Below are 16,769 nucleotides of genomic sequence, written 5' to 3' on the forward strand. Positions count from 1 at the left end.
ACCGAATATTTGACCCAGCCCAAACAGAGTACACCTTCTTCTCAGCAACACATGGAACATGAACCATATTTAGGCCACAAAGCAAATCTGTCCAAATTCAGAAACATTGAAATTATACCCTGCATTCTCTCAGACCACAAGGGAATAAAATTATAATTCAATACCAAAAGCCACCAAAGTAAATACTGTAACACATAGAGGCTGAACAGCACAATTTTGAACCACCAGTGGGTCATGGAAGAGATTAGAAAGGAAATTCAAATGTTCATGATATTCAAAAAAAAATGATCACACAAATTACCAACTCCTCTAGGACACAGCAAAGGCAGTATTCAGAAGCAAGTTTATAGCTCTGAGTTTGCACATTACCAAATTGGAAAAATCTGAAACCAACAATTTAATGAGGCAACTAAAGCTCTTTGAAAAAAGAACAACAAGCCAAACCCCAATCCAGTAGATGGAAGCAAATAAAATTAAATCCGAATTAAATGAATTAGAGTACAAAAAAGAACTATAGAAAGAATTAACAAAACAAAAAGATGGCTCTTCAAAAAATAAAATTGACAGACCCTTAACAAATCCTATGGAATGGAAAAAAGGAGAACACATTCACATAAACAAACTCAAGAGAGGACAGTGGAAATATAACTACAGAAACAGCCAAGATTCATAATATATAAGGGGATACTTCTCAAACCTTTATACTAATAAGTTTGAGAATCTAAAAGATACGGACTAGTTTCTAGCAAATATTGACATGCCCAAACTTAACCAAGATGATTTAAAACAACAGACCCATATGAAGCATGGAAATAGAGCAGCAATAAGAGACCTCCCACCCAAGAAAAGTCCAGGACTGGATGGATTTACAGCTCAATTCTACAAGGACTTCAAAGCAAAACTCACACCAATACTTCTCCACCTCTTTAATGAAATTCAAAGCAAAAATTCACTATCACACTCTTTTTATGAAACCAGCATAACCCTCATCCCCAAACCAGGCAGGGACTCATCGAAAAAGAGAACTATAGACCTATTTTTTGATGATTATTGACAGAAAACTTCTCAACAAAATCTTCGCCAATCGACTTCAACAAGTCATGAAAAGAATCATACACCATGATCAAACAGGATTCATTTCAGGGATGCAAATCTGGCTCAATATATGCAAAGCAATATAATTCATCACATTAACAAGAGCAAGGATCAGAACAACATAGTTATCTCAATAGATGCAAAAAAAACATTTGACAAGATCCAACACCCCTTTATGATGAAGGTTTTGGAAAAACTATGAATCCGTGGAACATACATCAAAATAATAAAGGCTATATATGACAAACCTGCAGCCAGCATTATACTTAATGGTGAAATATTAAGGCCATTTCCTCTAAATTCAGGAATGAGACAAGAGTGTCGACTCTCCCCACTCCTCTTTAAACTAGTATTAGAATGCCTAGCTACAGCAGTAAGACAAGATGCAGACATAAAGGGGACCCAAATAAGGAAGAATGTGTAAAGCTCTCCCTCTTTGCAGATGACATGATCTTGTATTTAAAGAATCCCATGGACTTCCCTCCCAAGTTACTTGAGCTGATCAGAAACTTTGGCAAAGGAGCAGGGAATAAAATTAACCCTATAAATCAATGACTTTCCTGTATGCCAATAATGAGAAGAACACGGTTGAAATTAGGAAAACACCCCCTTTTATAATAGTTCCACAAAAAATAAAATAGTAGGAATGAACTTAACAAACGAGGTGAAGGAGCTCTATGACAAAATCTTTAAAACCTGAGAAAGGAAATTAAAGCAGAACTAAGCAAGGGGAAAAACCTCCCATGCTCCTGGATTGGGAGGATTACATCGTGAAAATGACAATACTGTCAAAGGCTAAGTACAAATTCAATGAGATACCTATTAAAATTGCAACCTCATTCTCCAATGAAATAGAAGAGGCAATCTAAAAATTCATATGGAACAATAAAAGTCTCTGAATAGCAAAAAAAAAAAAAAAAAAAAAATCCTGAGTAGAAAGAACAGTGCTGGAGGAAGATAAATACCAAAATTCAAACTCTACTACCATAGAAAACTCTACTCTACTCAAACTCTAACTCAAATTCTACTCTACCATAGAAATCCAAAGAGCTTGTACTGGCACAAGACCCGACCTGAGGACCGATGGAATAGGACTAAAGACCCAGAAATGAACGCACAGACCTATAGCCACCTAATTTTCAGTAAGGGAGCTAAAGAACTATATTGGAAAAAATATAGCCTTTTCAGTAAATGGTGTTTGCAAATGGGGCCACTTGCAGGTGGTCGGTGGCAGTTTCATAATTGACAAAAAAAAGCAAGTTACCAAAGCAGAACCAGCAGTTTTTGTTTTTGTTTTAAACGAACTAGGACAAAGTTTAGGGGTGTCCCAGGAGCAGACTCTCGTTGCCCCATATTTTTTCTGTAAAATAAAACCAATTACAAATACGGCAAGCAAAAGCAAAAGCAAAATGAGACACAGACAGACACAATTATACACAGAATGAGGAGGGATCCCAAAACCAAAAGTTACTTTTTAAGCAAGCCCCCGTCCAACTAGGACTGCTAGGACTGGTGGAATTGAGGGGTCCAGGCATCCCTGGAACTCCTCAGCCGTAGGGGACTCTGCTGTGTCCAGCCTCACCCTACTTTTGGCCTCACTCTGGCGCCTTCTCCCTTCTCTACCTAGGTCCACCGTGCTTACCTCAAGGCTTTTCTCGGAACTTCTCTCCAACAGCTAAGTGCCCACATACTGTCCTCCTGGCCAGGGACTTCAATCCCCCTCAGCTCTATCCTGGACAAGCCCCCATTAAATGTAGTAAGAAGACCCCCTACTCAGGGCAGGCAAGCCCACCTAATCTTCCAGAGTGACAGACTCCACTGCAACAAAGTTGTTAATAAGGAAGCAACTTTATTGAGATTCCTACACTGATCAGCCAGGGCCTCAGCACAGGCTCGGGAGCTGATACTGTGACCCCGAGCGGCCCCCATTCTTTGGTTTTTAAAGACAAAATCCATGAGGTCGAGCCTGGTCATGCGCAGGTGACCAATGGGATCGTAACACACACAAAGGATTGTATGGTCATACCAGACCACACACAGATGGCCAATAGGTGGAGTTTACTGTAAGCATGTGCAAAAGGCAGGGTTTACCATAAAGCACGTGGTGTCACCAGTTGGAGCCAGATTACAACCTACCTGTTTTATGTGTCAGTCTTTCACTGAACAATCAAGGTGGGTTAGGTTGTTAAGGGGAGGGGAGCATAGAGGCATTCTTTCCATTCCAAGAACTGTGCTGGTTGGAGCCAAGGTCGAGTTAACCTTGTTTAGAGGGGTTTTTTTTCCTAAAATCCCCAAAACAAAGGCAAAGCCTGGAAAGAAGCTGTCCCAGCTCGAGTCTCCTCTCAGGGCCTACTTCTGCATATATGTGAGAATATAAATAGAAAACTTGAAGGGATAGGTCGGGTTGGGATAAGGGAAGGAAGAAAAGTGGAAAGTTTGACAATGATCCAGATGTATTGTACATTGAAGTGTACATACACTCTATTCAACATACATACATACACTCTATTCAACACTGACATGATGAAGCAAAACCCTTTGGACTACTAGCTAAAGATTTAAAAAGTTTTGTTTTAATATTAAGAGACCAGAAGCATAAACCTTTAAAGATAAATAAGAGGATAGCATTGACATATTGTTGAGGCTGTGCTCTTTACCATACAAAATTTAATAAGTGTCAAGTCTGCTGCAAATATAAATTTTATTTGCCAATTCTTTTTGCAAATTGCTTAAAATATAAAGAAAGAAATTCCAATATCTCTTCACTTCCAAAAAAATCTTATAGACCTTTAGGTTTCTCAGTTGTTTCTAAATATCTTAATGTAATGCACTATTGAAACTAATTTCATTCCACATTTAAATTTAAATTTAAAATCATTAAAGTCTTTTAAAAAGCGCTCACTCCAGCACAGGTATGGATAAATAACTGATGTGGTCAGAAGCAGAATTATTCAGAAGACTGTAAATGGATGCTTACCTAGTTTCCACTCTGCTGGATCATAGAATACAAACTGTCCTAATTGAAAAAATTTAGCCTTCCCAGGTTTTCTGCATATATATACTCCATCAATATTTTGTTATTAGAGGATTATTAGAGATTAGCTATATGTTGATTGATAATGACTGAGCATGACAGAAAGGTGAGGGAAATCCATCTACACTTCAGTGAGGTTCTGACTTGGTGTTTCACAAAGTGTTATGAAAGCTCTCCATGAGAAATCTAGCAGCTGCATTTCTAAAAAGTTCTTGTGTGCTTACACTTTCTGATACTGTCAATTCAAGTACTTCTCCTTGGAGTTCCATACTATTCAGTGATGCTGTATTAGCTCCTTGTTTTGCAGACCGGTCTTGGTGATGAAATTTGTGCTTTTCAAAATTGCTCTCCCAATTCCATCCATAAAATGTGGGCAAAAATTATCTGAAAAAAATTGTATCTATTAATAGTGCATATACTTTTATTTTTCATTACAAACATAGAATGTAGTAAAAATTTTCATAGCAATTACTCTGTACTAGGTTGTGGGCAGATTCTAATGTAAGTAATATGCTGTGTTCACATAGAGAATTTGACTATCCAAAGTGTAATATGCCTCTGGTCCTAAAACCAATACCTTACTGATGTGACAAATACAACTTCCTATAAGTACAGAAATTTTCCTTGTATCTTTTTAATATATATTTTTATTGTAAAGATACTGTACTGAGGGGTTACAGTTACATAAGTAAGGTAATGAGTACATTTCTCGTTTTTTCTCTATTGTCGTTCATAGGGCTTGGACTCTGGGCCTGAGTGCTGTCCCTCAGTTCTTCAGCTCAAGGCTAGCACTCTACCACTTGAGCTACAGTGCCACTTCCTGTTTTTTGGTGGTTTATTGGAGATAAGAATTTCTTGGGGGCTGGGAAGGTGGCTCAGTGGTAGAGCGCTTGCCTTGCATGCTTGAGGCCCTGGGTTCAATTCCTCAGCACCACATAAGCAAAAAGAAAAAAGCCTGAAGTGGCGCTGTGGCTCAAGTGGTACAGTGCTAGCCTTGAGCTGAAGAGCTGAGGGACAGCGCCCAAGCCCAGAGTTCAGGCCCCACAACTGGACCCCTCCCTCCAAAAAAAAAGAATTTCTCACACTTTCCTGCCCAGTCTGGCTTTAAATCAGATCCTCAGATCTCAGCCTCCTGAGTAGCTAGGATTAGAGGCCTGAGCCACCAGCGCCCAGCATGAGTACATTTCTTATTGAGCACCCTCTCCTTTGTTTTTCCCCTACCATCCCTTCTTTTCACACTTCCCCAACTCATCCCTCCACCCCCTCTTTGATAGAGTGTCTTGTGCAGTTCATTATTACAATGGGTCAACCTGTATCCTTTCTTCATATCTTAAATGAAGAAATGCTGGCTTGATTTTTGCTGATTCTACTTATGTAAACACATGTAAAATCACTCACCAAGTCCAAGAGCACATCATTTTTTGTCAGTTGGTATAGTTGTGTTCTACACATTTATTGACAAGTTACAAATTATTCTCAAACTTTAATACATTAAAAATACTTTCTTCTTTTCTTATTTTCTTGGCCAGGAAATCAGCCAGACCTCAGCCAGCATTTCTCTCATAGGACTTTTCAAATGGGTTGGTTAAATGTTGATCTGAGGTCCAGTCTTCTGAGGACTCTTTCATCTGCTTGGGAATTGATGCTGGCTGTTGGAAAAGAGCTCAAGGAAGGATGCCATTTAGAGCCTTATAATTTTATTATTTTTATTGTGAGAATACCGTACAGAGGAGTTACAGTTACATGGGCAACATAACGAGTACATTTCTTATCAAGCATAGTTGTCTCCTCTTTCTTTCCCCTTTCCATCCCTTCCCATCTTCCCACCCACACCTGGTCATCTCCCCACCCACCAAAGTTGTAAAGCTCATTTTTCGACAAAACAACATTGAGATTCCACCTCACCCCAGTTAGAATGGTTATAATAAAGAACTCTAATAACAAAAGATGCTGGAGGGAATGTTGACAGAAGAGTACTTTTGTACATTGTTGGTGGGAGTGTAAACTTGTTTAACCACTTTGGAAAGCAGTATGGAGGTTCTTCAAAAGACTCCACATAGAGCTGCCTTATGACCCAGAAATCCCACTTTTGAGCATTTACCCAAATGATCACAAACAAGACCATACTAAAACTACCAGCACAACTATGTTTATTGCAGCATTATTTACCATAGCTAAGATATGGAACCAACCCAGATGCCCCTCAGCAGATGAATGTATCAAGAAATTGTGGTATATATACACAATGGAATTCTATGCCTCCATCAGAAAGAATGACATTGCCACATTTGTTAGGAAGTGGTAAAACTTAGAAAAAATTATATTAAGTGAAGTAAGCCAGGCCCAAAGAAACATAGGTTCCATGGTTTCCCTTATTTGCAATAACTAGTATATGTCTGAGTCAAGCAGAAAAGGTCAGATAAGTTTATGTTAGGGGAATGAACCCCAAGATAAGTATTCAAATGATTTTTTTGGTTTTTTGACTTTCATGAAATTGTTTCTAACATATTTATAAGATGATTTCTATGTTGCTTTGTATGTTCCTCCCCCACGGTATAACCCCTGCTTTCACTGTATTGATGTAGGTATAATTTTTGGAGGGGAAGGGAAAAAACAAATCGTTTAACTAGGGATATAGGTGGACCCATTGCAACAATGAGATATATAACTTTATTTTTTTACCAGGGCATTTTCCTGCTACTTTGGTTGTTGAGAATGTCTATAAGAGCAAGCATTCTGTAGGGAGCTGGGAAACACGATATGTTCTTTACTTACTGAGATTTCTGAGTGACTTGTACTGCATTTTGCAAGTCAAATCTGTCAAAACCTACCAGTTTTAAGAGATAAGAGGAGTGGTAAAAGAACTAATAGAGACAAATACATTTTCAACATATTTTGTTTCAAATATTCCATCTAAGGCATATTCAACAACTAGTGAAACTTGTGTTGGCTGTAAATATGTGTCTTTCTCCATGTGTGCATGTATACATGTGTATATGTATGTGTGAATTTATGTGTATAGTAACATATGTGTGTACATATATAAGGGCATATGCATACATATATGCATATATAAATAAATATACATATGCAAATATATGTACATATATATAAATCAGTGTTCAGTGATTTAATCAATAGTTCCCAGCACATTGTCATTCTCACAAAGTGTACATGATAAACTGCTCTGAGGAGCTGTGCTCTATGATGGGTATCCTTTGTTCTCACTTGCCCCATTACCTTGTTTTTCATCCCTGTGAACAACTTCGGTCTACTTACCATAGGATAGCTTTGTTTTCATTACATGTAGTTACTTACTGATAATCAAAGAAAAAGGTTGATTGTAAAAGAAAAAGAACTTTTAAGTCACAAGATAAAATATCTTATCTATCCCAATGATTCCTTTGAGATAAAATTTATAATAGAAGTAAAAGTGAAAAGGAATTCCTAGATCTGTTGTTTTGCCATTTAGAATGGCAAAGAATAATATCACGTCACTCTTAGAATTCTTAAAGAATGCAAGGGAAACTGTTGGTCCCTATCATGTTCCCACAAAACCAGTGGATCCTGAAGGACAAAAGACCAGCAGAAATTCTAAGTAGCAGACATGGAGCATGAAAGAGAAAGACTATGAATGAAAAACGGTGAAAGAGAGAAGTAACATAATACTGAAAGTACATAACAGATAAACAAGAGCTGTATGAGAATATTCATACTGCTATCTTTAGACTCTACATGTACATTTGAAGGTATTTGATGTATGATAATCCATCGGCATAAAATATAAAATGATTTTGATAAAAAATAAAAATGATGAGTCCCTGCCTGGTTTTGGGATGAGGGTTATGATGGCTTCATAGAATGTGTTCGGTAGTGAACTTTCTCTTTCAATTTCATTGAAGAGTTGTAGGAGTATTGGTGTGAGCTCTGCTTTGAAGGCCTTGTAGAATTCCACTGTAAAACCATCTGGTCCTAGACTTTTCTTAGATGGGAGGTCTCTTATTGCTGTTTCTATTTCAGTGCTTGATATGGGCCTGGAACAACTTGGAAAAAATTATATTAAGTGAAGTAAGCCAAGCCCAAAGAAACATAGGTGCCAGGGTTTCCCTCATTTGCAATAGTTAGTATAAGTATGAGTCAAGCATAAAAGGTCAGATAAGGTGATGTTAGGAAAATGAACCCTAAGATATGTATTTAAATGTTTTTTTTCTTTCATGCATTTGTTTCTAACTCATTTATATGATTATTTCTTTGTTGCTTTGTATGTCCCTCCCCCACAGTATAACACCTGCTTTCACTGTATTTGATGTCGGTATAATTTGTGGAGGGGAAGGGGAAAAACAAGTCGTTTAAATAAGGATGCAGATGGACCCATTGCAACAATGAGAAGTACAAGTTGTCATGTCGAAAATGAACTTTACAACTTTGGTGGGGGGTTGGGGGGAGTACTGGGTGAGGGGGGGAGGCTTGGAAGGAATGGGAAGGGGAAACAAAGGAGGAGGCTACAATGCTTGATAAGAAATGTACTCATTATCTTGCCCATGTAATTGTAACCCCTCTGTACAGTTTTTTCACAATAAAAAAATAAAAAATAAATAAAAATAAAAATGACTCAGAAGAAATTATAAGTGCAAATACAATTTTCCCAGAAGAAATTTCTCAGCGATATTTCATGACTTTGAAAAGGATAAAGTGGCTGAAGTTAGTATAAATTTAGAAGTATGACAATTCACAAAAATATAAAAAGATATTCATATATTTCATTATATAACCCAAAGCAGAAAGCAAATGTTGTTTAGATGATTTTTTAAAACACAGTCTTTCAGGAGCTGGGAAGGTGGCTCAATGGTAGAGTGCTTGCCTTGCAATGCATGAGGCCCTGGGTTTGATTTCTCAGCACCACAGAAGTAGAAAAAGACGAAGGCTCAAGTGGTAGCGCTAGCCTTGAGCTGAGGGACAGCACCCAGGCCCCAGAGTTCAAGCCCCATGACCAACAAAATAAAAATCAACAAAACAATGCTGGGTGCCAGCAGCTCACGACTATAATCCTAGCTATGCAGGAGGCTGAGTTCTGAGGATCACAGTTCAAAGCCAGCCTGGGCAGGAAAGTCCGTGAGACTTATCTCTAATAAACCACTAGAAAACCAGAGTGGCGCCATGGCTCAAGGGGTAGAGAGCCAGCCTTGAGCTGAAGAGTGCAGGGACAGCGCTCTGGCCCAGAGTTCAAGCCTCACGACTGACAAAAACAAAAAACACGGGAGGTGAAGGGTAAACAAAGGAGGAGGTTGCAATGCTTGGTAAGAAATGTATGCATTATCCTGCCCATGTAATTGTAACCCCTCTGTACAGTATGTTCTCAAATAAAATAAAATAAAATATTAAAAAAAAACACAAAAACAGTCTCTCACTTTTGTGGTCTCAACTCTGTAATACCACCACTTCAGATGAGGGCTAAGATTTTGAGTGTGGACATTTTTCATCCCTCCTGATTCAGACTGTACTTGATAATTTTTTTAATAAATATTTTGTTCTTAATTTTCTTCTTTGTAAACTCACATGCACCTATAAAAAATCTTTGGCCATCCCAGTAAGCTTCTCAAAGTACCTCCTGATGACGACTTATAAAAAGTTGTATTATATTACAAAAAGGGAAACAATGCAACAAATAAAGAAAACCGAAAATTAAATATTAATGATTAATAAAATTAAAAAAACAATTACCAGTGTTTTCAGTATTTGAAGTGTTCTACATATTAGATTTTACTATTTTCTCATATTCCTGTGCATTTAAAACTGGCTAAGATTATGATGTTCAAACAGAGGATTTTGTTTGGGTTTTTATTTTGGGTCCAGTCGTGGGCCTGAACTCTGAGTCTGGGCACTGCCCCTCAGCTCTTCAGCTCAAGGCTAGTTCTCTACCACTTGAGCCACAGCACCACTTCTGGATTGTTTTTTTGCTTATGGGTGCTGAGTAATCGAACCCAGGACCTCAAGCACGCAAGGCAAGCGCTTTACCACTGAGCCAACTTCCCAGCCCTTTAAAAAGAGTTTTATAGGCTATGAGTAGTCTTTAAAGTTACCCACGAAGATTACTTTTTATGGTTCATCTCATCATTTGTATATGGCTTATATCATCATTTGTTCCTCACTAACATGTAAAGTAAGGAAGCCCTAAAAATTTAACAGAAACTATGTACTTAACAAAGTCTTAACTCTTCACTCTGCTTCTTTACGCAAAGACTTTGCAACTTCTTATTGGTAATGTTTCTATAAACTCTGAAATGTACATAATTAGTACCATATGTCTGCTACCATAAACCTTAAATACTTTATAGAAAAGTTTATGACCTGCCAAACAGTCCTAATTTTGGCATATATAAGCAAATACCCAAAATTAAATACATTTAACACTTTTAACAAACCTTAACACTTGCTGCAGTGTTCATTATGACAGGTGCCTTGTATAGAATAATTGAATTCCTCCTCCTACACATCTCTTGAACAACAAATATCTGGAATTATTTTGTTTTTGACATGCCAATCTTGACTTTCTTCTTAAATGTGTGCTTATGTAAGAAATACATGGTACTAACAGTTTGTTGTATTGCTAAAAAAAAGAAATACATGGTTCTAAAATTTCACAAGAAATCTTTTGAGCTTACTTTTTTTGAATTGTCTAGTTTAAGAAAATCAATTACACTTTACATATAAAAAATGTTCTGTGCTCAATTAGGCAGCAAATATGCTAAAATTGGAACAATACAGAGATTAGCATGGCCCCTGAGCAAGGCTGACACGCAAATTAGTGAAATGTTCCATTTTTGCAACAACAGATGCTGGAGAGTATGTGGCTACAGGGACTCTACTGCATTCTTGGTGGGAGTGTAAACTTGTTCAACCACTTTGGAAAGCAATATGGAGGCTCATCAAAAGACTCCATATAAAGCTCTCCTATGACCCAGCAATCCCACTTTGGGGCATTTACCCAAATGATCACAAACAAGACCATACTAAAACTACCAGCACAAGTATGTTTACTGCAGCATTATTTACAATAGCTGATATAGAGCCAACCCTGATGCCCCTCAGTAGATGAATGGATCAAGAAAATATGGGTGTATATACACAATGGAATTCTATGCCTCCATCAGAAAGAATGGTATCGCCCAATTTGTTAGGAATTGGAAAGTCTTGGGAAAAAAATTTATTAAGTGAAGTAAAACAAGTCCAAAGAAACATAGGTCCCATGGTTTCCCTTATTTTCAATAACTAATATATGTCTGTGATAAGCAGAATACATCAAAAGCTATGTGCATATGAGCAGATAAGATGATATTAAGGGAAATGAACCCTAAGATAGGGACACAAGTATTTGTTTACTTTCTTGTTATTGTTTCTAATGTACTTATGATGTGTGATGTGATTTTTTTTGTTTCTGTATATGTTCCTCCCCCACGCTATAACCCCTGTTTTCATTGTATTTGAAGTTGGTAAACCAACATCCTGTGCATACGTTTCTCTAATTTGGCGAGGGGAAGGGAAATACAAAATGGTTAAATAGGGATACAGGTTAACCCATTGTAACAATGAGATGCACAAGACACTCTGTTGAAAAATGAACTTTACAATTTAGGCAGGGGAAGGGGGAGGGGAGTGTATTTGTGGAGGTGGGAGGGAAGGGATGGTGGGAGGAGGGAACAATGCTTGTTAGGAAATGTACTCATTATTTACTCCCAGAAATGTGACACCTCTGTACAGTTTCGGGTTTTTTTGGGTCCGGTTGTGGGGCCTGAACTCTGGCCTGGGCGCTGTCCCTCAGCTCTTCAGCTCAAGGATAGTGCTCTACCACTTGAGCCACAGCACCACTTCCAGCTTTTTCTGCTTATGTGGTGCTGAGGAATCAAACCCAGGGCCACATGCATGCAAGGCAAGCACTCTACCACTGAGCCACTTTCCCAGACCCCCATATTTATTCTTTTGTATGTGAACCACATTTTGAAATGGTCCCTTCATGCTGTGGTTTTGCTTTTCCTTCAATCCCATTCTACTGTCTCTATTGGATCACTCCCCAGTTACCACCTGCAGAGCAAAGCCTCTCCACTGAACCCCAGGCTCTGCAAACTCTGGCCTTCTTTAAGTTCTTTCTCTTTTCTCTGCCAGAATTTCTTCCTGATACTCCTTCCTACTGTCCTGGATACCTTCCTTGTAGATTTCCTCAAGATGCCCATGAGTGATGTGAGGTAGTCCCCAATCATGACTTGCTGTTCGTTACTGGTTACGAATCTTTAGCCACAATGTCTATCTTGAGAGTGCAACTAGGTCTTACCACTTGAAGGCCACTAAAACCACAAGTACCACATGTTCAGAATCTACCCATTATCATCCCCTTTTTAGTCACCTGTTCCTTCCCATTTCATCACAGGCCCACTGTAGGTGTACCGCCCTCCATTTGAAATGTCTCTACCTTCTTCTTTGCTTGTTTAAGCTGATTCAAAGTCCTGCCCTGAGCTCAGCACTTCTTTTCTAAAATGCCTTTCCCTAGTTGACTTCCCTCTCCCTAAACCTGTGTTCATCCCTTGACAGCCTGATGTATGGTCAAAACTATCTAATAACACATTCTAGAAATGTGCCAGTATTAAGGTTTGTACTTAGAGCTTTGAGTCTTTTTCAGCTATTTTGGTCATGGCTGTCATTCTACCATTCAAAACAAGTCTCCACTCTTGCTTTTTGCTGGTTGAGATAAGGCTCTCTTAGATTTGTCTACCTAGGCTAGCTTTAAATCTTATTCCTCAGATATCAACCTGCTGAGTAGCTAGGATTTTGAACATTATCAACATGAGCCAGCAGAGCCTAGGTAGTCCTTCTTTTTCCAAACACCATACCTTTAGCTCTAAAGTTGGAAAAAGGACAAGAATTGCTACAGAAGTACTTATTTACCTTGATTTGGGAATATGACTTACCTTAGGCCACTTATAAGTACCAAGTTTTATGTCAGTGTGTCTTCCTAACTCTAGAATCTGTAAATTCCAGATAATCATACCTGTGAAGGCATAATCTCTATTATATTCTTTCTCTTGTTTTTGATCCACTATTGCTTGGAAGAAAATACATGTAAGTCTTAGCGCTTTTCGGTTTCACACCTCTCATCAAATTCTACTTCAAAATAGGTTGCCCCTGGGCTAACAAAGACAGATACTTCATGGCAGTTATTTTCATAGTTATGGGCAGATTTCTTGGTCCATGTATGTAGTACCACAGGCTGTTCCTGCTGCCAGGTCTCAACATCCAGCTAGGCAGACAAATGAGTAGGAGAAAATTCCAGATACTATTACAGAACCAACTGTCACAATAGACTATCAGTGCTGTAGATCACAGGCTTTGACAGCCCTGATGAAATTTTACACAGGCTAAGCTGGTCAATAGACATCTATCACTCAGCAGAAGTGCATTAGGGTTATACTTTAGGGACTCATGCTTTTATCTTTTAGCAGTGACAGAACTATTTTTAAAAATAAGTACTGGTATGAATTCCACTGGAGAAAAACACTAAATTAAAAGTTTAAAGAGCTCACATTTTTACTTAGGACCTTGGCATGTCTAAGACCACTCTTTTTTCCTCTTAAAAATAAAGGAAGTTTTCTTTTTAGCTCATGATTCTAATCCTAGTTACCCAGGAGGCTGAGATCTGAAGATTGCAGTTTGAAGTCAGCTTTGTCAGGAAAGTCTTATCTGCAATTAAAAGCCAGAAATAGCTCAAGTGGTAGAATGCTAGTCTTGAGAAAAAGGAGCTAAGGAATAGGCCCAGAATTTAAGAACCAATACTGGCAAAGAAACCGATTAGGATTAGATGCTGTGGCTCAAATGGTAGAGCACTGGCTTTGAGCTGAAGAGCTCAGGCACCATGCCCAGGCTCAGTTTAAGCCCCACAACCAACAAAAACATCAGGGTTGGAGGCATGGTTTAGTTGGTTGGTAGTGCACTACCTAATGAGCCAAAGCAACAGGTACTAAGTTTGAGTTCTAGTTTTACACCAAAAAACAAAATGAGAAAATAAAAAAGATCTGCTAAATGTATATGCCCTTTCTACTACCATCAGGCAGTTATGAAACTCAAAAAGATTATGAACAAATGTTATATAATAAAAATTAAGTATGGGAGATAATTCTTTTAAATACCAAACCTTCTTATTTGTCTTTCCATGTATATTTTCTCTTTTAGACTTCATTTTTTTGTGTGTGTGCCTGTCATGGGGATTGAACTCAGGGTCTTGGTGCTGTCCCTGGGCTTTTTCATTCAAGACTAGCACTCCACCAATTGAGCCACATCTCGAGCCTACCCCTCCTCATCTGCCCCCCTCCCCCCAACTGGTTATTTGGAGCTAAGAGTCTCACAGGCTTTCCTGCCTACACTGGCTTCAAATTGAGATCCTCTGATCTCAACCCTGAGTAGTTAGTATTACAGGTATGAGCTATAAGAACCTGGCTAGACAAATCTTTCAGACTTTATTTACATAGATTTTATGTAACTTAATATATTCTAAAATGATTAGATAAGTTATACAGCTTTTCTGCCTCCTTTCTAATGCTAATGACAAATCAAGGTGGTATTTACTATCCTTATTGGCAAAAATACCAATAAAGCTTCTAGAGGCAATTTATTTGCATATATCTGTAGTCCAGTATGTTTTATTTGGTAGAGTCATATCTCTCTGAAGAGAGGAAGCAATACAGGTTCAGGGCCAACTCAAGTTACCTTGCTCAGTCCTCCTTCAGGGTCATTGCAGAGCTTCTTCAACAGCTTCTTCAACTTTCTCAAGAGAGTACAGTGTGAAAAGTCCAAAGAACAGAAGTCTAGGAGAAAGATGACCTAAAGGAAGATGAAGTACTCAGTATTCACTGCACATGCTGGTATTTCCACCACTCCCTTCCCTGCTTATTGCAAATAGCCACTTCTCCTTACCAGTTGATGAGCTGCCATGGAAAACACTGAATTACACAGTTTTTCTACTACGGTTTTCCACTATTCTGTGACAAAAGGGATTCCAAAATCACTCTCATGCTTGCCAGAAACTGTCTTACATCTATCAAAACATAAAGTAGTTAATATTTTATATGGTAAGAACATCATTTACTACATTATTACCAAGGGCAAAGCTAGGGAGGGCTATAGAAGCTGACTACCAACGCAGGGAGAAGGGAACAGCAGATCACAAAACCATTAAGCATCATCCTAATGAACAATGTCAGTCTAATTTCTTCTGAAAGGGAAAAGCAGTGAAAATTTCAGTAGTTGATATGAGTGATAGTTAAGTTTAAGGTGAGTTTTTGTCTTTGTTGCTTTTCAATGAAGTGGAGATATCACTCTAAGTTATGTCTTTGATCCCAGCACTCAGAAGGCTGAGGAAGAACTGAGAATTCAAGGGCAGCCTGGGTAGACAGCAAGTTCAAGGCCAGCATGGGCTACACAGTGAAAACTTATCTAAAAAGAAGTGGTGATGCCTGTAGTCCTAGCTACTTGGGAGGACTACAGTTTAAGGTCAGCCTAGACAAGAAGTTTAAGAGAACTTATCTTGGGAGACCTCATTTCAACCAATAAAAATCTGAACATATGATTATATAGTTGTAGTTCCAGATATTTGGGGAATACAAATAGGAAAATTGCAGTCCAAGCTGGCCCAGACAGAAATGTAATACTCTATTTGAAAAATAAGTTAAGTAAAAATAGGAGGTGTGGCTGAGTTATACCTGCTTAGCAAGCAAAGCCCTGAATTCAAATACCAGTACTGTGAAAGAGTGAAAGAGAAAGGGAGAGGGAAAGGGAAAAGGAAAAGGGGAAAAGAAAAGGGAAAGGGGAAGGAAAAGGGAAAAATATGAAAAATTGACCAAATGAGTCAGCTCTTAGCCTTCCCTTTCCTTTAGTTTACAATGGGTCCATGAATTAATGTTCTGATCTCCCAAGGCCTAAGTGGCTTGATCCAGAACTCCAAGCATTTTGTCATAATTGCTGAGACCAAATTTGGCAGAAGTAAATAGTCAATTTCTCACCGTCTGTTGGATTTCATACAATTTTCTGTCGATTTACAGGAAACAAGTATCAATATTTTCAGTGATTTATAAAAGTTATAGTTTTTAAAAGCTCCAGACTTTCTTTTGAGGGTGATGATTAACAGAGATGGCAGACTCCCCTGACATGCAATAATATCACTTACGAGTGCTGTATGATTGCAAAGAGAATGACTAGGCAGCAGAATGACCAAATTCTAAATAAAAACACTAATGCTAATGGCTCATAACTGTAATCCTAGCTACTCAGCAGGCTGAGATCTGAGGATCAAAGTTTGAAGCCAGCCCAGGAAGGAAAGTCCATGAAGACTCTATCTGTAGCTAAGAAGCAAAAGGCCAGAAGTAGAACTATGGCTCAAGTGGCAGAGTGCTCATCTTTTTTTTTTTTTTTAATTTAAAATTTTATTTTATTTTATTTGAGAACATACTGTACAGAGGGGTTACAATTACATGGGCAGGATAATGCATACATTTCTTACCAAGCATTGCAGCCTCCTCCATTGTTTACCCTTCACCTCCCTTCCCAGCCACCCCCCTTCCCCCCACCCAATCATACCCCCCTCCCCCCACCCACACCG

At 38.4% G+C, this 16,769-nt stretch overlaps 1 long non-coding RNA gene and 1 other non-coding gene across 2 annotated transcripts; one reads left to right on the top strand and one right to left on the bottom strand.

The window, feature by feature from the left end:
• Positions 1 to 4,364: 4,364 nt before the first annotated feature.
• Positions 4,365 to 16,710, bottom strand: LOC138825256 (uncharacterized). Its single transcript, XR_011371381.1, has 3 exons — positions 15,089 to 16,710; positions 14,882 to 14,995; positions 4,365 to 4,513 (listed from the first exon to the last, which is right to left on the bottom strand). It is a non-coding gene; the product is annotated as an uncharacterized lncRNA (long non-coding RNA).
• On the top strand, positions 10,851 to 10,954 carry LOC138825259 (U6 spliceosomal RNA). The gene has a single exon (XR_011371383.1). It is a non-coding gene; the product is annotated as a U6 spliceosomal RNA (small nuclear RNA).
• Positions 16,711 to 16,769: the final 59 nt, after the last annotated feature.

The sequence above is a fragment of the Dipodomys merriami genome, unplaced genomic scaffold (genome assembly GCF_024711535.1).
Source record: "Dipodomys merriami isolate MVZ:Mamm:240054 unplaced genomic scaffold, mDipMer1.0.p SCAF_1367, whole genome shotgun sequence".
Lineage (NCBI taxonomy): Eukaryota > Metazoa > Chordata > Mammalia > Rodentia > Heteromyidae > Dipodomys > Dipodomys merriami.